The sequence below is a fragment of the Leopardus geoffroyi genome, chromosome B4 (genome assembly GCF_018350155.1).
Source record: "Leopardus geoffroyi isolate Oge1 chromosome B4, O.geoffroyi_Oge1_pat1.0, whole genome shotgun sequence".
NCBI classification, from domain to species: Eukaryota; Metazoa; Chordata; class Mammalia; order Carnivora; family Felidae; genus Leopardus; species Leopardus geoffroyi.
Genome location: NC_059341.1, coordinates 116,415,735 through 116,423,101, shown reverse-complemented (window position 1 = coordinate 116,423,101; position 7,367 = coordinate 116,415,735). Strand labels below are relative to the sequence as shown.

General features: G+C 38.5%; 1 protein-coding gene across 7 annotated transcripts in view; it reads left to right on the top strand.

The window, feature by feature from the left end:
- Positions 1-47: 47 nt before the first annotated feature.
- The window catches only part of CEP83 (centrosomal protein 83), a 122,653-nt gene continuing 115,333 nt past the window's right edge, over positions 48-7,367 (top strand). For 2 of the 7 annotated variants that reach the window (XM_045467018.1, XM_045467020.1), the window contains exon 1: positions 86-530. The gene's annotated coding sequence lies outside the window, so the exon portion shown is untranslated. Of the gene's footprint in view, positions 531-7,367 lie in introns of all 7 variants that reach the window. The other 5 variants (XM_045467021.1, XM_045467022.1, XM_045467027.1 and 2 more) reach the window with 5 other exon arrangements.

The following is a 7,367-nucleotide window of genomic DNA, read 5'->3' as shown; positions in this document are numbered from 1 at the left end:
CTCTAACGGCCGCTAGCTGCGGCCGACGTCTGCGGCGTCGGTGACGTCAGCGTAGGGGCGGGACTTCCTGCTTCGCGCGCTCTTAGGTCTCGGGACCCACTCCGCTCCGCTGGGCTTGAGGGGCGGCGGATGGTGGGTCGAGGGTGGTGTTTCCGCGGGTCGGCGGCTACAGGGCTGCCCAGCCGTCCACAGAAAGCCCGTCCGCCGAGGTGGAGCGAAGCTTTTCTCCGCCGCCGCCCTCTCCGCCCTCGGAGCTCTCCCAGGATACCTCAGATTTCCCTGGAGTCCGGAGCTCTAGGGGCGCGCTCGGCCCTCCTTTTCCTCTTCAGCCTGCGCCGCGAGCGGCTGCCGGCCTGGCCAGCACCTCGCGTGTGGGACCTCATCCCTTAGCCTCAATGCCCGTGCGAGAAGAGTTGAGTGGGTGCCGGTGGTTGGAGCTGTGCAGGTGTCCCCCGGTGGCAAGTGTGGCCACAGCACCGGGCGCTATTAAGTTTTATGCGCGCACGTTGCAAGGACTGTGTGTGAGTCTGGTACGTAACCTCGTTTTATGGGGACGCTGTGTTGTCCGTAGTTTTGGAATACTCCCTTTTTCTTCACAACTTGCCCTTGAGTTTTTGTTGTTACTACTTTTCCTGTAAAGTAATTGGAGCGGGTGTTAGAAACGTCGGCTGTGAGACATGTTCTGTACCAATTAAGTGCACGTGAAACTCTTAATGGAGCTTTTGAAAAAAGTTCTTTTTCTAAAAAGTTCATTTAAGTTATCTTTACACCCAAGGCGGGTGTGGAAGTCACGACTCGGAGATCGAGAGTAGCATGCTCCCCCGGTACCTGTTCTGTACCAGTTAAGTGCACGTGAAACTCTTTATGGAGCTTTTGAAAAAATTTTTTCTAAAAGTTCATTTAAGTGATCTTTACACCCAAGGGGGGGGGGTGTGTGGAACTTACGACCAGAGATCAAGAGTAGCATGCTTCCCCCCCCCCCCCCCCCCCCCCGCTGAGCCAGCCAGGCGCCCCTTTATGGAGCTCTTTGACGCACCCCAGAGTGGTGCTTGTGTAGCCAGTTTACTAACTGGCTGCAGATTGTGGTAGCCCCACTTTAATTTGTTACGGAAAAACTATGTTACCATTTTCTGTGACCCTGCAGACCATTTTAATAGCGATATTTGGCAACCCCTTCAGAGAGAACTAGACTATGTAAATGAGTGCTGGGCTTAAATGAACATTGTGATAAATCCTTACTGTGCAGCTTTTGCCCATAATACATGGGTACCTAGCTTTTAAAAATGCCCACTGCCACGTATGTTTAAAGCCTTAAGTTAGGTTATTATGAAGCTGTTTCAGTAAAAGCTCAAAGATGTCTAGAATGGCAAGAAACTTGTTCTTAATTTCTTATATATACTATAGTTGATAGTGTTTAGCCTGAGCACAAAGTACTTGCGTGGATCTAAAACTGAGTAGGTCGTTAAAGCAGTGCTTCTGTTACCAAGCAACATCTCTGTAAACAAGTCTAATATTCAACTAGAATATAATGAAATGTGTCTATCCTACAATTATCTGGATTCAGAATTGTGTAAATTCATGGGTTTAGCCTGTAGGTGGTTACAGTTAATATACACCTTCCGTACTGAGGTTTGATTTCAAACTCATTTTGTGTGGAATTACTAGAATATTTTGAATTTCGGTGTCATGCAGGACTCTCCAGAGAGTTGCACATGGATTTGAGTTATCCTTTGGTTATTTAGGACAGTGCATGTCTGGTAGTTCCTTTACTCTGAACACTTTCTTTTCTGACCAGATGAAGTGTGCAGGTTATATTCAGGAATTTAAAACAAAAAAGGATAACAGCAGCTTATTCGGAGATTGAAACTCTATTCACAAGTGGTTTTTAAGCCTTGGTTAAGCCAGTAACCTCACTCTTTCAACACCCGTTGAACCTTTAATGGTAGAATTGGCATGACTGTATGGCAGATAGTTTACAGAGCACTTTTTCATGATTCTTTTGAGTGCTGTAACCTTTTAAGTATGTAAGAAAGGACCGGAGAATATTTGAGGCGCTATGAGACTGAATGACTTCTTTGCAAACAAACTATTGGTAATGGAAGTTGGAACTTGGGAATGGGAAGTTTAATGTTTTCTGTACATGTCCTTTATTAGATTGAGTAAGTTCCCTTTTGTTCCTAGTTTGTTGAGTTTTTAATCATGAATGGGTATTGGATTTTGTTGGAATTTTTCCGCCCGGCATCCAATGAGATGATCATAAAGATTTTGTCCTTTATTCTTTTAATATGGTGTCTTACATTAATTGATTTTCAGAGGTTAACTCAATCCTGTATTCTAGGGATTACTTTCAGTTAGTCATGCTGTATAATTTTATATATGTTGCTAAATTTGGCTTTCCTAAATCCTGTCAAGGAATTTTGTGTTTATATTCATGAAGGATATTAGTCTGTTGGTTTCTTGTGGTGCCTTTGTCCAACTTTGTTATCAGGGCAACACTGGCCTCATTGAAGGAGTTGCATGATGTTTTCCCCTCTATTTTTCTGAAATAGTTTCCAAAGGACTGCTATTACTTCTTTAACTATTTGATAGCATTCACCAATGAAGCTGTGTGGGCTTGGGCTTTTCTTTGTGGGAAGATTTTTAATTACTAATTCAATTTCCTCACTTGTTATATTAGTTCCATTTGGATTTTGTTTCTTTTTGAGTTTTGATAACATGTGTTTTTAGACAGTCTGTTTCATAGTGTTTAATTTGTTGATACAAAGTTCATATTTTTTAGTCTTTTAAGATACTGTAAGATTGGTGATGATGTTCTGTCTTTCATTCTTTATTTGGGTAATTTGTATCTTTTCTCTGTTTTCTGATAAATCTAGCCTAAGTATGTCAGTTTTGTTGATTTTTTAAAAAAGTTTGTTTATTTTTGAGAGAGAGAGAGAAAATGCACATGAGCAAGCAGGGGAGAGATAGAAAGAGAGTGAGATAGAACCCAAGCAGGCTCTAAGCTGTCAGCATAGAGCCTGACATGGGGCTCAAACCCATGAACCGTGAGATCATGACCTGAGCCAAAATCAAGAGTCAGACACTTAACTGACTGAGCCACCCAGGTGCCCCAGTTTTTGTTGATCTTTTTAAAGAACCAGCTTTTGGGGCACCTGGGTGGCTCGGTTGTTTAAGCAACTGACTTTGGCTCAGTCATGGTCTGGCAGTTTGTGGGTTCAAGCTCTGCTTTGGGCTCTGTGCTGACAGCTCAGATCCTAGTGCCTGCTTCAGATTCTGTCTCTCTCTCTCTCTCTCAAATAAATAAACATTAATTTTTTTTAAAGAACCAGTTTTTTATTTAATTGATTATTTTTTTATTTTCTGCTTCATTGATTTCTACTCTAACATTTTCCTCCCTTTGTTCTGCTTGCTTTAGGCTTAGTGTACTTCCCTACCCCCCTCCCGCCCCTGCCTTATTACCTAAGGTGGAAGCTTAGATTATTGATTTGTGACCTGTTTTCTTTTCTGATGGATGTTTAAACTATACATTTCCCTCTGAGCACTGCTTTAACTACATTCCATACATTTTGGTATGCTGTTTTTGTTTTCATTCAATTCAAATATGTTTAAATTTTCCTTGTGATTTATTTGACCCATGGATTATTTAGAAATTTGTTGTTGAATTTACCAATATTTCAGAGTATTCCCAGATTTCTCTCTGTTGTGGATCTCTGATTCTCTTGTGGTCAAATAATGTACTTTTCATGATTTCAGTATTTTTAAATTCACTGAGATTTGTTTTGTGGCCCAGCATATGGCTTATTGGAATGTTTTATGTGTGTTTGAAAGGAATATGTATTCTGCAGTTTAGAGGTGGAGTGTTCTGTCAGTTATATCAAATTCATTGATAGTGTTTGTCAAGTCCTCAATATCCTTGCAGATTTTCTATCTTGTATCATTATACTGTATAACTATTTTTGTTGTATTGTCTATTTCTCTTTTTAATTTTCCTTTTTTGCTTCCATGTATTTCGGGGTTTTATTGTTAGATGTATATAATTATGTTTTTCTGATGCAGTGACTTTTGTCATTAAGAAATAGTCTTCTTTGTCCTCAATAGTATTTCTTGTTTTAAATTATATTTTGTCATTTTAGTTCTATAACTACTCTAGTTTTCTTAGTATATTATTTTTATATCCTTTAATTTTAACATTTTTATGTCTTTGAATCTAAGATATATCTCTTAAAGACAGCATACATTTGGGTCTTGTTTTTTGTTTTTGTTTTTATTTTAATTCAGTCTTATATTCTCTGCCTTTTGAATGGGGGTATTTAGTCCGTTCACATTTAATATAATTGTTGATTTTGTTGGATTTATGTCTGCTATTTTGTTATTTTTTGTTTGTCTTATGTTTCTTCTCTTTTCCTCCTTTACTGACTTTGTGTTAATTTTTAGTGAACCGTTTTAATTATTTTGTTTATTTCTTTCAATATGTTATTTTCATATTGGTTGCTCTAGGGGTAATAATAATACATTTTAACTTATAGTCTCCTTCAGAATGATACTAAATTCATTCTGGTAAATTATGGAAACTTCGATATATCTCTTTTCCCTGTTTGTTCTATTATTGTCATACATACTACAGTTATGCATATTATAAACCCAGCCAAATACTACCTTAATTATTGCTTTATATAATCTTATTTTTTTAAGGGAAATAAAGAAAAGTAATGAGAACAATTATATGTCTAGAATCTTTTGTATTTACCTATATAATTATATTTTCTGCACGCTTTATTTTTTTTCCTGTGGATTTGTTACTTTCTGGAGTAACTTCTTTTCAGCATGGAGGTCTTCCTTTAGTATTTCTCCTAAGGCATGTTGGACAGCAACAAATTCTCTTAAGACTTTATCTTGATTTCACTGATTTCAGTGTTGTTTTTGAAGGATGGTTTTGCTGAATACAGAATTCTTAGTTGAGAGCTTTTTTTGTTTCTTTAAATTCCATGGTTTCTTTTCCTGGCCTCATGATTTCTGATGGGATGCCAGCTGTTAATCATACCATTGTTCCCTTGTACATGATGAGTCATTTTTCTCTTGTTCCTTTTAGGGTTTTTTTTTGTTTGTTTGTTTTTTTTTTTTTTTTTTTGGTGCTCTGTCAGCATTTTGACTGTGGTGTGTCTTGGTGCTGATCTCTTTGTGTTGGTTCTTGGATAGATAAATTAATGTTTTTCTTCAAATTTGGAAATTTGTGGCCATTATTTCTTAACTCCACCCCCCCACCACTGTTGCTCTTTCCTCTTCTGGAACTCTCATTATATATATGTTGTCATGCTTTACATTGTGCAGAATCTGACATTCTGTTCATTTCTCTTTATTTTTTCTTTCTGTTCTTCAGAGTGGGTACTTCTTTGTTGATCTTCAGGTTCATTTCTTCCATCTTCTGTCATCTCAAGTCTGATGTTGAGCCCCTCCAATGAGTTTATTTCAATAATTCTACTTTTCAACACAAGAATTTCCATTTTTAAAAGCAATTTTTGTCTCTATTTTCAGCCATCTGAGTCATTGCCATCATACTTTCATTGAGTTTTTAAAAAAAAAATTTTTTTTTTAACGTTTTATTTATTTTTGAGACAGAGAGAGACAGAGCATGAATGGGGAAGGGGCAGAGAGAGAGGGAGACACAGAATCGGAAGCAGGCTCCAGGCTCTGAGCCGTCAGCCCAGAGCCTGACGTGGGGCTCGAACTCACGGACTGTGAGATCGTGACCTGAGCTGAAGTCGGACGCTTAACCGACTGAGCCACCCAGGCGCCCCTCATTGAGTTTTTTAAAGATGCTTTCCTTTTAGTTCTCTGAACATATTTATTATAGCTCATTTGAGGTTTTTGTTCACCAAATCCAGTATTAGGAGACACCCAGAGACATCTTCTGTTTGATGTTTTTCTTCTTGAGAAAGGGTCACGTTTTTTTTTTTTTTTCTTGTATTCTAGTTTTTTGTTGAATACTGGGCATTTTAGATAATGTTTTGAAGCAACTCTATATTTTGGCTTTTCTTTTGGAGGCTAATTTTTTTTCTGTTTGTTTAGTAGCTTGCCTGGTCTAAATTTGTAAAGTCTGTTTCCCCTATATTAGGTTGTGATGACATCTGCTGGTTTTATTGATTTTTTTTTTTTTTAAACCTCACTTTCTGTGTCTGCATACATTAGTGTTCAGCCAAGGATTGGTCAAAAGTTGTGTTCAGTTTGAACTAATACAGCTATGCCTGATACTAATATGGCTAGTACTGCTGATGATTTATATGATTATGAGGGAGTACATTCAGACACAGGTCATTTTTAAGTTTGCCCTGGCTTTTACTTTGCACCAGCCTCTCTTGCCATGTGCATGAGGATAGATAGCTCTGCTGGCCAAGGATGTGTGAGTGGCATGGACCTCCTTCAGTCTCTAGTCCACAGTTTTATTTTAACCTGCATTCGTAAATAGTTTATCAAGCCCCTCCAAAGCTGTCTAAACTTCCAGAACTCCTGTAAAATCCTCAGCTAGTATGTCAATTTGTTGCTTGCCGCATAGAGTCCTGCAGCCTCAGGCTCCAGGTGCCACTGGCCCTCACTGTTAACTTACCACAGAAGTCTCCACTTCAACTGACAGTGTAGCAGATCAACAGATTAAGCTCCAGTAGTGGTGGTGAACCTTCTGCCTCATAGCTTGTTAAACTCCTATAAGTGACAGAGGTGGGAGGAGATGGGAGTAGCCAAAGGTAAGAATGCTGTAAACTCATGTTCTTCTTATCCAGAGTTTAGTTGTTTTCATGAATAAACACTTTTCAGTTTGATGGATGCTTTTGATTGAATTCCAAATCACTAAAATGGTTATTTGGCTGTTTTGTGAAGAGGATTTGGCTCATTTCCTCATATGGTTTTTGCTTCTGTGTGGAACTCTTAGGGTAAAACTTGATCCATACTTCTTTAATATCACTCATAATCCTTTGCACAATAGTAGGCATTTATTTGTCCTCTAAATGTACTTGTTGACTTAAATTCCGTGATTTTCCTTTAGCGCCAAATTATAAAGCATTTGGGGTTTTGGAACCCCAAGACCTATGCAGCTTCTTGCTTTTCCTGTCCTTTTGATAAGTGGAAAAACTGCTTACTATTCATTAAACAAGTGTTCATTGATTACCTGCCATGTTCCAGCTATTATGCAAGGTTTTGGGCGTATTAAGATGACTCAGACATAATCTCTGATCTCAGGGAGGTTTTTGTCTAGTGCAGGCGATTGGAATACAAATAGCTGATTATAATATAGTGAAGTGAATAAATTGATATGGATAAATACATGGCATTATGGAGGACCCACAATGACAGTTAACTCAGAGTAGATTAGAGGA